The following is a 19,599-nucleotide window of genomic DNA, read 5'->3' as shown; positions in this document are numbered from 1 at the left end:
AGAGATTATCTAGTTTAACTCCTTTATCTTAAAGATGGAAACTGAGGCTTAATCTCTGTTGGACGACTTCCCCAAGAAACACTGGTCAATGCTAAATCAGAACTGGAAGCCACATGTACTTTCCTAAGGTAGCTTTTCCAAATATTAAAGAGTGCATTTGTATGTCTTAGAATAAGTCTGGATCCTGTGTCCCTCAGGAACAAGAATTTGGAATCAGGCCTTATGAGACACTTTTCCATTTATTAGCTGTGTATTTTTAGGTAACTTACTAACCCACTCACCTCCTCCAAGCCTCTGTTTTCTCATATATAAAATGAGAATGATATTGTACCCTAGTTGCCTTATGGCATAGTTGTGAGGGTCAAATGAGGTAATGTTTTTGAAAGCACTTTGAAGGAACTTTGTGTGGCGCATTATGCAAACATAGGCAATTGATTGCTCTCTGCTAATATGCAGCCCTCTCAGCCCATAGAATCGTGACTCTGGGCGCCTTAGTAATTTGATTGGCTTGAGATGTTGATGGACTCCCCAGTGTAATTAGTCATTTAAACCAGCCACTGTCTTTCTTTACCTCTCCTTTTCACCTGTTTTATCAAAATGAATCATTGAGGACAAAACCTCAAAGCACATTTCCAAAGATTTTTAGAGATAAAACCTAAGATATGGCCAGGCGTGGTGGTTCACGCCTGTAATCCCAGCACTTTGGGAGGCCGAGGTGGGTGGATCACGAGGTCAGGAGATTGAGACCATCCTGGCTAACACGGTGAAACCGTGTCTCTACTGAAAAAAAAAATTAGCTGGGTGTGGTGGCAGGCACCTGTAGTCCCAGCAATTCGGGAGGCTGAGGCAGGAGAATAGCATGAGGCAGGAGAATAGCCTGAACCAGGAGGTGGAGCTTGCAGTGAGCCGAGATCGCGCCACTGCACTCCAGCCTGGGCAACAGAGTGAGACTCCATCTCAAAACAAAACAAAACCTAAGATACAACAGATGCCCTCTCATTGTACTTAGGAGTTGGAAAATCTAATGTTTGTCTTAAAAAATTCCAGATATTGGGAAACCTGTTAGGCAGGCTGACCACTATGATTTGTAAGGCTCAGGGCAAGAATACTGAGGCCCACACACCCTATGTCTACATATTTAAAAGTTGTAAATAAGGTTTACCAAGTGTTAAAAAAATATATAGGTTCAATTCTTTGTGTGTGTGTGATAGAGACTTGCTCTGTCGCCTAGGCTGGAGTGTAGTGGTGTGATCTCTGCTCACTGCAACCTCGGCCTTCCAGGTTAAAGTGATTCTCCTGCCTCAGCCTCCTGAGTACCTGGGATTACAGGCATGCACAATCACACCTAGCTAATGTGTGTGTGTGTGTGTATATATATATATATTTTTTGTTTGTTTGTGTGTTTTTTGTAGAGATGGGGTTTCACTATGTTGGCCAGGCTGGTCTCGAACTCCTGACCTCAAGTGATCCACCTGCCTTGGCTTCCCAAATTGCTGGGATTACAGGCATAAGCCACCGCACCTGGGTTGAATAAACATTTCTAGGCAAAAGTGTTCTTATATTTCATACATTGGGAGTGGTTGCCAACTCTCTGGGACTACAGGTGCATGTGGAGCCCAGCTTCCGCATTTGAATGAAAAATTCTTAGAATCCTACACAAAATGTAGCATCACAGAGAGAGCTGAACCTGGCTCCAAGACCCTGGCGCTGTGCCCATAGCCCACTCCCTTCTTTTCCCTGGATACCATGTAGCACCATGAAGGCCTCTCTCATATATGGGAGGTGAACTCCTACATCCAAACTGCATAACCACATCCCCTTCAAATAGCCACCCCAGACTACCCTTTAGACCTAAGGATTTGCGGCATTCATTGCCAGAAGGCTGGATCCCAGGAAAAGGCCTGCATAGCCTCTGGAAGCAGGCTTAGGACTGTATGGACAAGGAATTTCAGAATCCAAACAATGATGTTCCAGTCATGGTCTAGAAATGGGTGCTTAGACTGGAAGTGGCATGTCCCTTATCTCTGCAGTATCCTCGCTTTGCCAATAGAGGCAATGCCAGATGATGGCCAGGACAGGTGCTCCTTTTGCCTGGGTCTAAGAAGGGGACTGCAGTTAGAAGCCTCTTGCAAAAGTCCCAGTGAATGGTGACAGGACTGTGACCAAAGAAGTAAAAGGGGTCAGCGATCGGGAAGGTCACATAGGGACTTCATGGTACTTAGAAACTAACAAGCCATGGGAGAACAAAAAAGGAAGGAGGTAACAGAAGACACCAAACTTTCAATCCTGGGTTGTCGGTGGGGCTGGGGGAAATCCTCTACCAGGAAAATCTTCTAAGGTTTCTGTTAGCATTATGATATTTTCCTGGCTGAGCAACACTCTTTTCCGAATAGTTTTAAACAGAATTGTTACCCATTCATGTGTTTTCACAATAGTGCATATTTTTAAGCATTTTCTTCATGCGTGAAATGTAAGTACATTTTTGCTTAGAAATGCTTATTCAGGCCAGGTTAATGAATGGTTCACACCTTTAATCCCAGCTTTTTAGGAGGCTGAGGTCAGAGGATATCTTGAGGCCAGAAGTTTGAGACCAGCCTGAGCAACATAATGAGACTCCATTTCTAAAATAAATACACAAAAATAAAAAAGAAGGAAATGTCCATTTACAGCAATATCGTAGAGCAACATACTTTAGGAAAATGTGTGATTTCTATTTAAATGTTTTGCCACCTTAAGTCATATGAATGAACTTGATTCTGTAAACTTTATGGCCAAGAATTCAATCAGCTGCAAAACAGGGCTATTGAAACTGCTTCATCACTAATTTTTATTTTTCATTTTATATTATTTTTTGAAACAGAGTCTCACTCTGTCACCCAGGCTGGAGTGCGGTGGCATGATCTCAACTGACTGTAAACTCCACCTCCCAGGTTCAAATGATTCTCATGCCACAGCCTCCTGAGCTGCTGGGATTCAGGGGCACACCACCACGTCCAGCTAACTTTTGTATTTTTAGTAGAGATGGGGTTTTGCCATGTTGGCCAGGCTGGTCTCAAACTCCTGACCCCAAGTGATCCGCCTACCTCAGCCTACCAAAGTGCTGGGATTATAGGTGTGAGCCACTGTGCATGGTCTGTCACTAGTTTTTACAGTCCGCTTCTAGAGTGTCATGGGGTGAGATTTGACTAAGCCTGAGCCCTCAAAAGTATAAAATATGACTTTTTCTATTACAGGTTAATCCAACTGGATCATAGGAAAGAAATATGTAGGTGGACTATAATTATTGTGGTTGGAACATAGCCATGACAGCTAGCCAACAATCCAGTCAGAAAAGGCATGTTATTTTTGGTTGGTTCATTGCTTTTGTGAGACATCAGTTTGTGCTAGATAACTCTGAGAATGTAATTGAAATCTAGAGTTATTGTTCTAAACTCACTTATAATATGAGAAATAAAAACATGTGTTTCTTTGAAAGTAATCCATTAAATGCTTACTTGAAAGATAAAAATGTTTATTTAGTCTTATGTAAGTTTCCATTAATAAATAATAAATTGTAGAATTCCCAAGATGGTTTTTTCCTTAGTAGAGATTTTTAAACTGTTTCACTCTTTCTTGTAATATTGATAACTATGCCAGGTAAACCACATAGAATTAAGTGCATCTTAGGTTAAAGGCCCTTAGAGCATTCCAGATGCCCCAGGTATCCACAGTGTACCCCAAATCAGAGTTCAAGAGACACTGAAAGGGACTGGAGCAGGATATGACCATGGGTGACAAGATCTTCATCGCCAACTTTATGTGCTTTGCAGTTCACAGAATGCATTTGGTAAACCCAAGGTCTCAAATAGGGGTGGTAAAAGCTAGGGGTAGAGGTGGGGGCAATATGGCTACTAAGAAAGTGTATGGCCAGGCACGGTGGCTCATGCCTGTAATTTCAGCACTTTGGGAGGCCAAGAGGGGTGGATCACTAGAGATCAGGAGTTCAAGACCAGCCTGGCCAACATGGTGAAACCCCATCTCTACTAAAATACAAAAATTAGATGGGCGTGGTGGCGGGTGCCTATAATCCCAGGTAGTTGGGAGGCTGAGGCAGAAGGTGGAGGTTGCAGTGAGCTGGGATCGTGCCACTGCACTCCAGCCCGGGAGTGTAGTGAGACTCGGTCTCAAAAAATAAAAAAAGAAAATGTATTAGAGTAAATTCTTACTCTTTCTTCAGAGGACATGGAGAAGCAAGGGAGTAGAATTCCTTGCTAAGTCATTCCCCTCAGTCTTTGTTGACATCTTAGGAACACCAGGCAATCACATGCTTCCTTTTTTCTGGTTCTCAATCAGTTGAAAAATAGGCATACAAGTGTAATGGAAATCAAAATGCATGCTTACTCATGGTAAAGCTGGACCAGAGAACACAGCTTGCACTGTGGCCTGGATAGGGGCTACTACCAACAGAGTTTGGTCCGTCATTTCTACCTACGCATAGAGAGAGTTTTCTTCAGAGCACACTTGACCTGCCTATGCTGGAAAGGGAGTCTCTGCTCTCATTCCCTGTTAAACACAGAGAAGTGAGCCGTGGGACATCAGCCTCCAGAAGGTAGGCCCTGAGCCCTCATCCTGCTCTGCTGGATGCAAGGGAACAAAATTAGAGAGAACTGCATGCGGGCAGGTCTCAACTAGGGAGAGAGAGCAGGCAGCTTGACCTTTGCTCCCATCTGCCTGACCGTATCGCCACTCCTCCCCACAGGGCAGAGCTGGAAGCAGTTTTCTTGCTTCTCTGAGAGGACAAACTGTGGACAAAAGGCACTATTTTAGGGCCCGATGATGTAACACAAGAAGAAAGGGAGAAGTGTTCCCTCGGCTGCCATGTGGCTCAGTGTTATCCTCTCAGAACATTCCAGAATAGGTGGGTTCCAGAAGTTAGATTTTGAAATGAGCTCAAGTTGTAATCAGGGTAGCTCTGGCTAATATCCACTCCCTGCCACTCACTGGTGGATGAGCTGGGGGAGGCAGATGTAATTTGTGGTTTGAGCACTTGCCACTGGAACTCTTGAGATCAGTCCCGGAAAGGAGCCAGGGATTCCCTGGAGAAAGGAAAGTAATTTATATTTATTTTTATTTGAAACTGTCCTTAAGAATAAAAGGTGTCTCCCTCCTGAGGCTGTCAGTCAGGTGGAGAAGAGCCTTGGTGAGGAGTGGGCGTATGTGGCTATGTGTTTGAGGGCAAGGTTGAGTTTTAATAATGTCTTCCTTCTGCTCTTCATTTAAGTAAAACCCTCCCTTATCTTCAAGATGACCTTTGCTTCCACCTAAACTCGTCAAAACAGGCATTCCTTCATTCCTTCAAGTGTGGCTCATAGGTAGATGGTAGAAGAAAAATAAATTAATTAAAATAATTAACAATGAATTGTGAGTCTTAGATCTCTTTAGCTACCTCAGATGCATTTGTATTTTTTTTTTTTTTTTTTTTTTTTGAGATGGAGTCTTGCTCTCTCGCCAAGGCTGAAGTGCAGTGGCGCGATCTCAGCTCACTGCAAGCTCCACCTCTCGGTTCACATCATTCTCCTGCCTCAGCCTCCTGAGTAGCTGGGACTACAGGCTCCCGCCACCACGCCCGGCTAATTTTTTGTATTTTTAGTAGAGGTGTGGTTTCACTGTGTTAGACAGGATGGTCTCCATCTCCCGACCTCGTGATCCACCCACCTCGGCCTCCCAAAGTGCTGGGATTACAGGCGTGAGCCACCGCGCCTGGCCAAATGCATTTGTATTTTAAAAGAACAGTGAATCTACAGGAATAAATACCTCATTGGTTTAAATTTCAGGCAGAATTCTGAAGCTATTTGTCTGGGAATCGGAGATAGATAGAATTGTTCCCAGTACCATGGAGACAATACAGCCTTCTATGAAAAGTACAATGAGTAAGGACCAGGCACAGATTCAGCAGAGGTCAAGGAGGATGAAGACACAGAAGTGACCATTGATTGGCATAGAATGAGGTCACTGGTCACTTAAAGGAATTGGGGAGCAGTAGTGCTTACGGAAGATAATGCCGGTAGTATGGTTCAATCCAACTAGTAGTAAGAACGGGGTACTATCTGCCGAGCTCTAGGCTGTACACAACCAAAGCTTAAGTAAAAGAATACACTCACCTGGAAGAATGGGACAGTGCTCGGGAGAAGGAGTAGAATGAAACATTTTAATAGTCTGAACGTTTGAACTGGTGAGTAGACTTCCCTTTTTCTAAGCAAACCCCTAGCCTTGAATGAAGGAAATGCCAGCTCCTTCCTTTCTGGCTATAGAACTCATACCATGCTCCACCTAGATGACATGCTCTGGCCAGTCCTTTGATCCATCCAAATATGCATTCGATTCCTCCCCTCGGCAATCCTTCTGCTCAGCCAAGCTGGTACCCACTTGGCACCTCATACCTTTCCCACATCTCTCCTTGCCGCTGCTCCTGCTATTCTCTCCAGCTTCCAAGACAGGGCTCTTCACACCCCTTCTGAATTCTGCACCTCCTTTGAAGCTGGCCCAAGTACTCAGGTTTTCTGGGCAGGCTTCCCTGAGTACCAGGATCCTTCCCTTCTCTGAACTCCAGGTATTATATTAATAATCATAATGGCAATGATCACAGCAGTAATGATAATGCCTTACATTTGAATAGGTACTAAGAATTTTTCAAAGTGCTGACACATACTTTATTACACTTATGTGTCACAGGATGATGCAAAGGATGGTAAGAGATTAAGCTTGTTTCTGCCTAAAAACAAAATAAACAATTCAACAATGAGGCTGGGCACTGTGACTCATGCCTGTAATCTCAGTACTTTAGGAGGCTGAAGCAGGAGGATTGCTTAAGCCTAGGAATTCAAGATTACAGTAAGCTATGATTATGCCACTACATTCTAGTTTGGGCAACAGAGTGAGACCCTGTCTCAAAAAAAAACAAAAAAACAAAAAAACAAAAAAACAAATTCAACAAAGAGGTCCATAAAGAGTAAATACTTTTCTACCTTTTCCAGGGCCATATACTCCAGGATGCATTGCATCTGCCATTTGGGTCTGATTTAAGGTACAGTTTCTGATTAAATGTTATTTTACACTGATTTCAAAGTACTTCATATTGCTAGTCTTGGCTTTCTAATCAGATATATACTTTTCTTCAGGGCAGGAAAATCTCTTGTCTTTTTTGGTATTTCCCTAGCACTCGGGATTACATTGAGTCCACAAAGGGGGCTTATAAAATGCTTTAATGATGATGTTGATGGTCACAGGGTTATGTTCCTGCACGTTGTATGAGCGTGAATATTTGAGTTTGCTGGGAGGCACCAAGGCACCATAATTCCATTTGACCTTCTTTCTTTCTTTTTTTTTTTTTTTTTTTTTTGTATTTTTTTAGTAGAGACGGGGTTTCACCGGGTTAGCCAGGATGGTCTCAATCTCCTGACCTCGTGATCCGCCCGTCTCAGCCTCCCAAAGTGCTGGGATTACAGGCTTGAGCCACCGCGCCCGGCTGACCCTATTTCAAGTGTTGGAGATCATGGGGCATCTGGAGATCATGGGACACATGTAGACTGAGGAGTAGCTCTCTACAATGAAGTTCTTTTAGATTAGGAATGCTAGCATTGTCTACAACATCAGTAGTACGTCGTCAGCAGACAATGATATACTACTGATGTAGTCGACAATGCTACCATTTCTAATCTAAAAGAACTTCATCATGGGTATACAGATGGGGAGGAATAAAATGTCTTGAAGTGTCATCTCCATAGCCCCTACAATATTAATTTTAATTTGAAAGTATGTGCCCTGACCTTTTGAGCCATCTGATGTGAAATTCCCTGCCTTCCTCTCTCCTATCAGTCGTGGCATTTTAGCCTGTACCTGGTTCAGTGGGAAAGAGGGAAAGCACTTGATTCTATGGCATGGCAATAATGCTCATAAAGAGAATGTGCTGGAAGGTTGGCCATCCTGCTGGTGCCTTTGGCCATCTGAAAGGGAAACTGGGGAGGCATGAGATGGTCCTCTCTCTTCTGGGGCTTTGGGAAGGAAGGCTGGTCTAAGGATCACTCCCCTGGCTCCATGGTTGACCCCAAAGGAGAGGAGTGGAGCTCTGCACAGGCTCCAAACCCAAATCCTTGAGGGTAAAGCTACTAAAGATAATTGAGGTGACAGGATAAGGACAATCTGTGGTTCAGCTCAGGGATGGGCTGACTGCATGTCAAAGGAGTGATGGAGCCACTGCTTGATGTATCTACTGGCTTGTGGCTGTGCAGATTTATGTCCCACAATTAGGGCATGCGGTCTCAAAATATGATGACATCATGACAGTTTGCTTATACATTAACATTATAGTTTCAATATTTACAGAAAACCCTACTAACTATTGATTACTGTGTAAAAGATTAATTGGAACCAGTATTTAAACTCAAGTATGCAGGCATGCCAGCAAGATTATTGAGTCAAAAAATATTAATGTATGCCTCTCAGTTTCTGAATCACTCTTGTGGATTACTTTTAATAAACATGTAACACCTACTTCATTTCTGAATAATGACATCAAATGTTCCAGAGAACTTGACCTTTTCCAGAGGGAAATCAATCAAACTCTGACAATGTAACAAACATCCTGAGACAAATGTAAGGACAAGGGGAATAAATAGAATATGTATTATGATAAGAATTATTTACTTTTCCAGAATTCTTATCTTTGAGTTGATCACACTGGGAAGTCCTAGAATTGGCTGTGAGATGAAAACAAAGGAAGTAGTTTAAAAATTCTGAGTAAGAAAATATTTATTTCATACATATTAAAGTATAAAATCTTATTACAGAGGCAACACTAGCAGCAAGAAAGAATTTTAAAACAGTGTGAGATAACATTCAATGATAAACCATAAATCAGAGAGACCAAGATGGCAGATATAATGCATGGGCTGGTATCTAGTTGTTTAACTCATGCCTCAAAGTAAAACAAGCAAGTACTCATGTAGTGCTGATTATATGCCAGGCACTATCCTAAGTGATTTAAATATGCTAATTGACTTAACTCTCATAATAACCTGATGAGATAGGTCTTATGATACTCATTTTATAGATGAGGAAACTGTGGCACAGATCAGTTAAGTAATTTTCCCAAGGTCACACACCCAGTAAGTGACAATGCTGGGGATGTGACCCCAGGGAGTCTAATTCCAAAGCCTGAGATCTTAACCACATAGCATCTCGTATGTCTAGCACTAGTGGTAGTAATAATAACCCTTTTGTTATTATCTCCTATTTCAATACCTGAAGTAAACCTTCAGGTATTAAATGAAATACATACATGCATGTAACTGACCAATGTTGTATAACAAGCCATATCCAGAATACCCCATCTTCACATATGCAGACTATAATGGGCACTATGCAAGTGTCCTGATCATTATCTAGCTCACTTACGTGGAGCCGGAAGTTGTTTGGAGGCCCACAGCCCATTCTCTATATGCAGGTTGCCATAACTTGTGCCATAGGGGTACGAACCACCAGGCCAGGCTTGAACACCTGCTCCAAAGGCAGCCATCTGAAGACTGGGCAGTGACCTGTGGCCGATCTGACCTAAGCCCTTCGACCAACATGGTGGTGATGGGACCCGTCACACTCTCTCTCAGAGACGTTTCACATGAGGCCATAGAGCAGATGCTGAGTGAGCGAACTGGTGTTGAATTGGAGAGAGACCCAGAGAAAGCACTGGAGAGAAGTCATGAGGCATTAGAAGCCATGAACAAGCGGGGGCATGAGGTAGACAGGGAGAGGGCGGGAGTCAGTCAGCTGCGGGTAGGAGGAAAAACACGAGCCAAGAGCAGGCTGTGAGGAATGGAGTCATAAATTCAGTGGCTGATGGAGAATGCGGGTGAGCCCTGGGTTGACACTGGGTGACCAGAGCTAAGTGGCATCTTGAAATGTCATGAGTGACACTTTCTGTGAAGCCAGCAGTGCAGTTCTGAAGATGGTTTCTTGTCCTCTTTAGGTTCCCATACATCCTTATTATAACCTCCCATTACAGAAATATTTTGAATATATATATATTTTTTCATCTTGCAACCTGGAAGAACCTAACCCAGGGACTTAGAATCCTAGCCTTTGCCTTCTTTTTGTTCCTTCTCCTCCTGTATGCCATTACCAAATCCTTGCCAAATTTGTCCTTGGACCCCTCCTCCCTCCTTTCCACGCTACCTATGGTCCTTAATCCTCCCACCCACGTGCCCGCAGTGGCCTCCTAGCAGGGGCTGCTTTAAAAAAATCAGAAACATAATTTCCCAAATTGTTTAAAAAACATTCTGATGAAGAGTTTCAATGAGTTTTGGACTCATTTGTTTAAAAAATATAAATTGGCTCTTTTTGATGGATGTGCTATTATCACTGATTGAAATAAAAGAATATGAACATTTCCTGGCTGAATTTCAACAAAAATGCTTGCATAATAGTATGTGGGATTGAAAAAGTAATTGTAATTTAGAAGCACGCTTCTTCTTTTGGGTCAGCTTTACTTTGGTAAAGTGTCTTTTATCAGCTATGACAGCCCCTAAAACCCAGTGTCAGAATATACCAGTCTTCTGTAAGTCAAGATTTTCAAAATAATGAATCTAGCCCATCTTATTTATTCACCCCTAAATTATTACTATTTTAAGGAATAATTAATATTAAATATTATTTGAAATGCTTATATTTTCTAATCTCTCATTAAAAAAATTCTTTCTGAGCATATGTTTTACAATGCGTATATTAGTAAAGTAGGGTGAACATTTTATAAAGCGGTACAAGTTCAAAGCATTTTAAATGATGATGTATGTGACAAAAAAAATTGGGGGGCTGAGGCCTGTAGGATAAAATGTTAGGTTGTCAAAGTTTTTCTCTGGTTAGCCTCCTCTTACGTTGCCTTTCTGACCATTTTCCACCCCAGCTTCTCTGCTCCATTCAAGCTCTCCATTTCTGGAAGCTGAGGCTACTACTCCCTCTCAGCTTCTCCCCTCTCAGCTTCTCCTTCATCAGGTGACCTCAGTTGACATTCCTTTCTCCTTCTACCAATCCAGATGATCAAATTTTATTTTATTTTTGATATGGTTTGGTTGTGTCCCCACCCAAATCTCACCTTGAATTGTAGCTCCCATAATTCCCATATGTTGTGGGAGGGACCTGGTGAGAGGTAATTGAATCATGGGGGTGGGTCTTTCCTATGCCGTTCTCATGGTGGTGAATAAGTCTCATGAGATCTGATGGTTTTATAAAGGGCAGTTCCCTTGCACACGCTCTCTTGCCTGCTACCATGTAAGCTATGCCTTTAGTCCTCATTTGCACTCTGCCATGATTGTGAGGCCTCCCAACCATGTGGAACCATGAGTCCATTAAACCTCATTTCTTTATAAATTACGCAGTCTCAAGTATGTCTTTATTAGCAGTGTGAGAACAGACTAATACAATTTTAAAAAAAGCGCTATAGTCCCAAAGTTTTAATTTCTCGCCCATAACAGTGATACAGACACTAGTTTAAAATATGCCAGTGTCCAATATTTTAGTTCTGCTTTGTTTTATTGTTGAACTACAAATTAAATCCTAATATTATAATGTTATACCAAAAGTGTTTAGATTTGCCTGCATGTTTGCCAATATATTGACTCATTATTTCCTATAGCATGCCAGATCTTCCCCTTCCCATCATTTTCCATTTCAGGTAGTCCATTAGTAGTAGACAATGCCAATAGTCCTTCCACATCTTCTTAGCACAATTTTCAAGCTCAGCTGGCCATCTCACTCTCAACACCTGTGATTGCACCCAAGGGCTCTCTCTGGCTGCTGCAGCCCCTCTGCTCCTGCTGGGAGCAGGCCAAAAATGAGGGGGAAGTAATGTCTCCTGGGAGCAGCCCTCAACTAAGATCTGTGCTGAGACCAGCTCAGTCAGGGAGACCCTAACCCAGTGGTGCTAGAGGAATTAAAGACACACACAGAAACATAGAGGTGTGAAGTGGGAAATCAGAGGTCTCACAGCCTACAGAGCTGAGATCCTCAAACAGAGATTTCCCCACACATTTATTAACAGCAAGCCAGTAATAAGCATTGTTTCTATAGATTATATATTAACTAAAAGTATTCCTTATGGGAAACAAAGGGATGGGCTGAAACAAAGGGATGGGTCTCGCTAGTTATCTGCAGCAGGAACATGTCCTTAAGGCACAGATTGCTCATGCTATTATTTGTGGCTTAGGAATGCCTTTAAGCAGTTTTCCACCCTGGGTGGGCCAGGTGTTCCTTGCTCTCATTCTGGTAAACCCACAACCTTCCAGCGTGGGCGTTGTGGCCGTCGTTAACATGTCACAATGCTGCAGAGATTTTGTTTATGGCCAGTTTTGGGGCCAGTTTATGGCCAGATTTTGGGGGGGCCTGTTCCCAACAGTCTGCAGGGAGTTGTTGAATACACCAGCTCTCTTGCCCTTTAGGCAGGAAAACTGAGAATTCTCTTTCCTGGCCCCAGCTTTCCTCAGTAGGATTAAGCTCCAGTTGCCAATGGTGGTGACTTGCTTGATAATTAACTTGTTTTGGCTTCCTTTCCTTTTTCTTCTCCCACTTTCCTACTTGCCTAAAACTATTGCCTGAGATCACCTCGCAAGTAAAATACTTGCACTCAAATCAGAGTATATTTTGGAGGAAACCCAAATGAAAACAAGATTCTTTATAAGTTCCCTTAGTGCAGGTCCATTGGTGGTAAATTCAAGTTTTGCTTATCTGGAAACATTTACATTTCATTCTTGTTCTTGGAAAATAGTTTTGATAGACGTACAGTCCCAAATTGTCAGGTGTTTTTTTCCTCAAACTTTGAAAGTATAATTCTGCTGTCTTTTGCCATGCACCTGTGTAGGTGATCTGTCTTTTCTCTCTGAGAAAAGATCCTCCCTTTGTCTCTGGTGTTCTGCAAATTTTACTATGATATACCTAGGTTTACATTTTTAAGAAATTTATTTTTCTTTTTGGGGATTGCTCTTACTGGATCTGTGGATTCTTATCTTTCATCATTCTGGAAAGTTCTCAGCAAGGATCTCTTCAAACACTGCCTCTCTTGCAGTCTCTCTTATCTCTCCTTCTGAGACTCTAGTTAGACATATGCTGAACATTTTCTAATGTCTAAACATTTTAAGATCTCACCTCCAGTTAGCCAATTTTTGCTTCAACTGTTTCTAATCTATTTAATCCTTCCATTGAGATTTTTAAAAATTCATATATATATATATATATATAGTGGACATCTTCAGAATGTATTAATTCGGTGGCTTCTGTATTTATGTTTTATTTTTAAAGTTCTATGTGGATATTTTTTCAATTGGTTCTATCATTTTTAAAATTTTTTTATTTTGTAGAGATGGGGTCTTACTATGTTGCCCAGGCTGGTCTTAAATTCCTGGGTTCAGGTGATCCTCTTGCCCTGGTCTCCCAAAGTGCTGAGATTACAGGTATGAGCCATCGTGCCCGGCCACCTCCATCATTTTTGATTGTCTCTTTTTTCTTTGTATGTGATTCTAACTTCTATTTCTTTAGACATTTCATACAGTGTTATTTTATACTCTTATCTGAAAATTCTAGTATTTAAAGTTTTGGGAGGGTTCTAACTCTATTGTTTTTGCTGATGCTCACTCATGGTTTCTCTTCCCCCTATTTTTGTTTTGTTTTGAGACAGGGTCTTGCTCTGTGGCCCAGGCTGGAGTGCAGTGGCTTGATCACAGCTCACTGCAGCCTCAACCTCCTGGGCTCAAGCCATCCTTTTGCCTCAGCCTCCTGAGTAGCTGGGACTATAGGTGTGCGCCACCATGCCTGACTAATTTTTTATTTTTTGTGGATACCAGGTCACCCTGTGTTGCCCAGTCTGGGCTCAAGCTATCCTCCCACCTTGGCCTCTCAAAGTGTTGGGATTACGGGTGTGAGCCACTGCATCCGGCCTCCTCTTCCCCCTGTTGATCTTTGGTAGTGACTGTACATTTGTTTGATCTTAATCTATAGGAAACCTCAGGGCCTAAACTGAGATTGCTTTCTTTCAGAGGAAATTTTCATTTGTATCTGCACACAGGAGACACTACCTACCTGGGAACATTTGATGTCTTCCAGCATTCTTGGTTTACTCTGAGGTCTAGGGTTCACACCTTCACTTTGCTGCTGACCCAAGTCTTAGGCTCTGTTACGGCCTGAATTATGTCCTTCTTGAATTCATATATTAAAGTCCCAACCATCAGTGCCTAAGAATGCAACCATTTTCAGTTAATATAAGGTTTTTAAAGAAGTGATTAACTTAAAATGAGGCCCTTGGGGTGGGACTGTAATTTAATATGACTGGTGTCTTTATAGAGGAAGAGTCACCAATGAGGTGTGCCCACGGGGATGACCCTGGGAAGAGGCAGCAAGAGGGCCACCATCTGTAGACCCAGGAGAGCAGCCTCAGAAGAACCCAACACTATCAGCTCCTTGATTTTGCACTGCTAGCCTCCAGAACTGTGAGAAAATACATTTCCATTGTGTAAGCCACCCAGTCTATGGTACTTTGTTATGGCAACCCAAGCAGACTAATACAGCCTCCATAGGGCAGTTCATTAGGGTTTGCTCTTAGGGTAACTGCAGCTTTCCTGTATACCTACTATTCCTCATTTGGATTCAGCTCATATTTTCATCCCTGCCCCTGGGAAATTTCCCTTACTTCCTACAAGCTCACGGATGCAAATAAAAGTATGTTTCCATGCAGGTCTAGTTGTTCTGTTGGGGTATCTATTCAGAGTATCTGGTCTGCCACACTGCCTGAAGTGCCTTAGAGTCCACTGCTTCCTTCAGTGCTGATTTCACTCTTCTTTCTTCTGTGATATCTTCCTGAGAAATCTCCCACGGGAGTACTTCCCTCCTTAAACTCTTAGCACTTACTTATGCATTATTTATTGTCACTTAGGCTACCTTAGATTTAGTCACCGGCTGGGCGCTGTGGCTCAGACCTATAATCCCAGCACTTTGGGAGGTCGAGGTGGGCAGGTCTCCTGAGGTCAGGGGTTCCAGACCAGCCTGGCCAACATGGTGAAACCCTGTCTCTACAAAAATTAAAAATTAGCCCTGATGACGGGTGGCTGTAATCCCAGCTACTGGGGAAGCTGAGGCGGGACAAGTGCTTGAACCCGGGAGTGGGAGGTTGCAGTGAATTGAGATCACGCCATTGCACTGCGGCCTGGGAGACAGAGCAAGACTCTGACTCAAAAAAAAAAAAAAAAAGAATTAGTTACCAACTATTTCCTTGAAAACAGAGGTCAGTTCTTACACCTCTTCCCTCATGCAGCTCATAGGACAATCCTAGACACAGTGTGTGCTGATTTCATGTTTCTGGAATGAGGGAATATAAAATAAAAAACCAGGAGTCAGAAACCTGTTCGCTGTCAGTATGACATTAAAAAGACTGCATGAACCATAGAGTTGATTGTGGATGTTAAGTGGTCCAAACTTTTTTTTTTTTTTTTTTTGAGGCGGAGTCTCGCTGGTCGCCCAGGCTGGAGTGCAGTGGCCTGATCTTGGCTCACTGCAAGCTCCGCCTCCCGGGTTTACGCCATTCTCCTGCCTCAGCCTCCCGAGTAGCTGGGACTACAGGCGCCCGCCACCACGCCCGGCTAATTTTTTGTATTTTTAGTAGAGACGGGTTTCACCATGTTAGCCAGGATGGTCTCGATCTCCTGACCTCGTGATCCACCCGCCTCGGCCTCCCAAAGTGCTGGGATTACAGGCATGAGCCACCGCGCCCGGTCCCAAGCACGTTTTAACAACAAAAAGATCACATCTCAGGCCGGATTCACAGGGAGCCTTTGGGTAGTTAATGAGAGACCTTTCATTATTGGTCAGAAACACCCCTGAAGGGAAATGAACATTGAAGGCATCAGGTCAGTAATCCTCATTTATTTAGCAAGTTCTGATCTGCCTGAGAAACAGCAAAGATAATGGAAATGAAATTTATCTTGCACTGCCTCAAACCGGAAAGGAAAACACAGTCACCTGTTCGGACTCATTTGCATTCTGTTTGGTAATGGTTTCCAGATTCCTCTTCCAATTAAAAAGCAGGGCAGAAGAACCAAGATTGTTTAGTTAAGTCTGTTTGGTAATAGTTATTAGACCATAACTACATAAAGTCACTTACAATAAGGGATCAGAGTCTGTAAATGAATTCTGATTTAAAAAATTAGTGAGATTTCAGGGTTCTGCAATTAATTGGGTCATTTCATTTTGCTGAAGAAATAAGGAATGAAGTGCAAAACAAATATTTAATGGTCATATAGCCACATGGTCATAACAATTTTATTATATTAGAGTTTCTTTCTTTTTTCTTTTTGAGATGGAGTCACACTCTGTTGCCAAGTTGGAGTGCAGTGGCGTGATCTCGAATCACTGCAACCTCCGCCTCCCGGGTTCAAGCAATTCTTGGGGTTTCATTTTTAAAAAACTAACACATGAATCCCAGTCAGGAAGAAGAGGGACGATGAGTAGTTAGGAAGCTGAAGGGGTAGAAAGAGGAGAATAGAGATTTATAATGCAGAGACCACAGCAGAGAGGTGTTGGCTTCCAAGGCTACTTTTTTGAGGTCATTCAGAAATCTGGAAGTAGCCTTCTTCCCTCCCAGCCCCAAAGGGCTTCTTGAGGGGTTCCAACAAGCATTTGGAGTCTGGACAGCTATAAACTGTATCCCCTGTCCCTGCCTTGCAACTAGGTGTATTCTATATCCATGATATAAGAGAAGCCTATTCTTTATTGACTGAGAGACTGCTAGGAGGTCAGGATTATTCTTAGACCAGTTTGAACCCCAAAAACCTAGACTGAATTTGATTTAGATTCTTGAACAGGCTCCAGTTTCTGAAAGGATCACATAGCCTTGTAATCAGAATGCTGGTGGTTTCTGTAGACGTATCTTCCTGTTGTCTTTCTTTTTTAACCAAACTCACTACCTGCTTAAGTTTAGCCTTCTTTTCTCTTTATGGAAGGGACAGTTATCTCCAAATGGGCCTAAACTCAAGTTACTTTCTAGCCCAGCACTTGCTCAGCTGGTAGCTTGTGGGGCTATATTTACTTAAGTGTCTGCATCCTCTTCTGTTAATCAGTTCTGCATATCAACATCCCTCCACTTCTTCTTTTGGTGAGAGAAAAATCCACCCTCCCCAAATCTGCAAAGGCTCTGCATAGCACACATGCTTCCACTTTTGTCGTCTCCTCACAGACGGCATGATCCATTTCCTGTTGACTTGGTTTGTCTCATGCACGCGCTATTAGATCTTATGACTAATGCTTGCCACCTTCTGAAGAGAACCTAAATAACCTACCTGTAATTCTAGTTCTTTTGTAATAGACCCAAATCTGGTTTCTCTTCCTGGTCTAGTTAAGGCAAATGCTATGGAGGTAATTTTTCTATCCCCTTCCCTAAGGATGTGAGGGTAAGGTTAACAACCCACCGCTGCGCTGCACTTCTGCTTCAGAAGCAAAAGAAAGACAATAGCCAAAGGGTTACTGGAGAAGCAAAATAAATAGTTTTCACTTATTACTGCTTTTGTGGTCCAAATTCTCCAAGGTGCATAAAACCAGCACATTGAGATAGGGCAAATGAGTCTAAGTGTTATATCGTGGCTTTCTTGTCTCACAGTACACCCCGGAGAATACCTGAAACCCTGTGTAAGCCAACACCAACGTTAAAAATACCTCTCTCTCCTCTGGCTGGGGGAGAGAGTAGGCTTCACCTTGTAGATGGACAGTAAAGGCCATATCCACACTTGCTTGACTAGGACATTCTCTTGCTGGAGACCTGCCCAAATACAGTATAGCCCACCAAACAATTTCTCCCAGAAGCATGATTGGTTCCTTCTTGAACTGTCATCATGACTTCAGAAATGTCGGGAAGGGCTTTCTTCTAGCAAAAACTACCTCCTCTACCTTAATAGCCAGAGAGTCAGCCACCTGAAATTCTTTTCCTTTTTTCCTTAAAAAAAAAAAAAAAAAAAAGAGACAGAGTCTTGCTATATTGCCCAGGGTGGTCTTGAACTCCTGCTTTCAAGTGATCTTCCCGCCTAGTCCTCCCAAAGTCCTGGGATTACAGATGTGAGCCACCCCACTTGGCCAGCCACCTGAAATTCTATCAGGGACAGATTCCTTTAGCTGAAGTCATGTTCAAATGTAATCCTCCCAAGAATGGTAACATTATCCATCAATGTATGAAACCAAACAACTTGTGGTTATTGAAAAAGTCATATGTGCACATAGTAAAACAAAATTCAAATAGTACAAAAGGGTGTATAGCTGGGCACAGTGACTCATGCCTGTAATCCCAGCACTTTGGGAGGCTGAGGCAGGAGGGTCACTTGAAGCTAGGAGTTCAAGACCAAGGCAAAAAGCAAGACCCTTGACTCTACAAAAAGCAAAAATTAGCTCAGCATGGTGGCGCGTGCCTGTGGTCTCAGCTACTCAGGAGGCTGAAGTGACTTATGACTCCACCACTGTACTCCAGCCTGTACCGTGGAGTTAGACCCTATCTCTAAAGAAAAAAAAAAAGAGTATACATTAAAATTAGTCTTCTTCCTCCCCAGTACCCTCAGTACCCCAGTTATTCCCCATCTCTCCAACCCCCATCTCCCAGCAATCATACTCAGCAGTCTTATCTGGGCTTCCTGAAATATTCTGTACATTTTCAGGCATATGTATAATATATGCCCCTTTATAGCCCTCCCTCTTTTTGCTTCCTTGCTTTTGCTCCAAGGATAACTTAGCACTTGGAGAGGGATTTCATCCTTCTCAGCAGCTGCCCTGTGTTCCACGGTCACCACAACAGAGGGCAGAAGCTGACCTGGCTCAAGGATGATTGAGAGGCTCAGTATTTCCTTCAACAGACAAACAAAAAAATGCCAAGGTCACCTTAAGGTGGCTTGCTTTAGTAAGACATAAGCTCATAAAGCAGTATTTATTCAATAAAACCTGGTAAAATATTTTGGGAGTAAGTTAAGTTTTGCCATGAGAAGTGCTTATAAACTTTGAGAGCGAGGTAGATCTTCACATATCCAGCCTTCTTCTACCTGAATGTGTTGCTGCTACTCTTGCTTTTGTCCCTTATGGGTTTAGGGTGCAGGTAGAGACCAGGCAGAGCAGTTGTGAAAGTAGAAGGGGTTGGACCTTGCCCAGAACGAGGGGTGAGATCAGGGTAGGGGTGTAAGTTAAAAATAAAAACAGACAAATCCATTTCCCAAGAGAACACAGGGGAGTTTCCTGTAGAAGCCTGAAGCATTCTGATTTCTATATAAAACATTTCATGTCTGTGACTTACTTGAGTCTAAGGCTAGAGTTAAGTAGACTCCATCCATATAATGAATAAGTAAGTAGGTTTTGTGTTTCATGAGATTAAGATAAATGTGGTCTAATTGAGCAGTACCAGTTTCATACATGTTTGATACTTTATATAACTTGTATAATTATCATTTATGTCACTCAGCTTTTCCGTGTGACACTTTCTCCATTTGTAAGATACACTTAGAATTCTGTCAGTTTAGAAATTTTTACCTGAATCTCAAACTTTTAGATCTAACTTCCAGGTTA

This window comes from Piliocolobus tephrosceles, chromosome 6 (assembly GCF_002776525.5).
Source record: "Piliocolobus tephrosceles isolate RC106 chromosome 6, ASM277652v3, whole genome shotgun sequence".
Classification (NCBI taxonomy): Eukaryota; Metazoa; Chordata; class Mammalia; order Primates; family Cercopithecidae; genus Piliocolobus; species Piliocolobus tephrosceles.
This window is presented reverse-complemented; position numbering follows the sequence as displayed.